The sequence below is a fragment of the Carlito syrichta genome, unplaced genomic scaffold, assembly GCF_000164805.1.
Source record: "Carlito syrichta isolate Samal-C Ts95f unplaced genomic scaffold, Tarsius_syrichta-2.0.1 Scaffold297031, whole genome shotgun sequence".
In the NCBI taxonomy this organism is placed as follows: domain Eukaryota; kingdom Metazoa; phylum Chordata; class Mammalia; order Primates; family Tarsiidae; genus Carlito; species Carlito syrichta.
In genome coordinates this window covers 8,271-9,332 of record NW_007241127.1, presented here as the reverse complement: position 1 = coordinate 9,332, position 1,062 = coordinate 8,271, and positions in this window count along the sequence as shown.

Below are 1,062 nucleotides of genomic sequence, written 5' to 3'. Positions count from 1 at the left end.
CGCCGCGCCCCCGTGCCCGGACGGGGGGGACGAGGAGGGGGCGCAGGGCCCCAGGGAGGGGGCGCCCGGGGAGACCCGCGGCCGGAGCAGCCCAGCCGCCGGGCGCACGCCGCTGTCCCGTTCCGTTAAACTCAACAAAGAAGGGATATGCGTGTTCCTAACAAGTGCAGGATATTTAATTGATTCATAAACTTATGTATAATAGTTTGTGGGTTCTTTAAAACGTACTTTATAATGTAAGAAGCACCAGGGTTTTTATGTTTAATTACCTTTAAAATAATTTTTCTCTCGTCCTTTTCCTTTTTGATCTTGTGTTTGTTGATTTTTTAAAATGTCGAGGTGTTTTTTTAAACTCTAAAATGTGAACGTTTCCTTCAGCCCTCCCACCGAAACCGAGAACGAACACGACGAAACAAATAAAAACCCCAGATCATCCTCGTCAACGCAGGAAAACGACTTAAAAAAAACAAACAAAAAAAAAAACTAAAAACGAACGAAAAAAAAAAAGAAAAAAGAAAGAAAAAACACTCAGCTTTCGTTATCCCCGCGCAGGGCGGGGCAGGCCCGGTTGTTTTAGCGTCCCCAGAGCCGCGAGGACATTACAACAAAAATAGAATTTTTTTCTTAACAATCTCTTAACATACAAAGATAGGAAAACTCTCTGATGCATTGCACTTGGTTCAATGAAAAAAAAGTTCATTTCCCCCATATATATCTTTTGTGGGTTTTTCTCGCCTAACACGTCCCCACCTCTCCCGTCGCCCTCGTCGCCCTCACACCGCCGCTGGGGAAGGGAGCAGCCCCGCCGGGCACGCGCCGGCCGGGGCCCAGCTGGCCTGCAGCTTCCGACCTGGCCGGGCGGGCGCCCCGCAGGACCCGGCTCCCGCAGGCCCGCCGCGCCCGAGGCCCCGACCGTCGGCGAGGGAAGGGGCGCGTGCGGCCAGGCAGGGAGACCCTTCCGCTTCGCTCTCCGCTCTGACCCTGTGTATCCAACCGAACTGAAAAATCATTTGCACTTTGACCGCGCGTCACGCCCGGCCCACCCGGCCCCCCGCCCCGGGG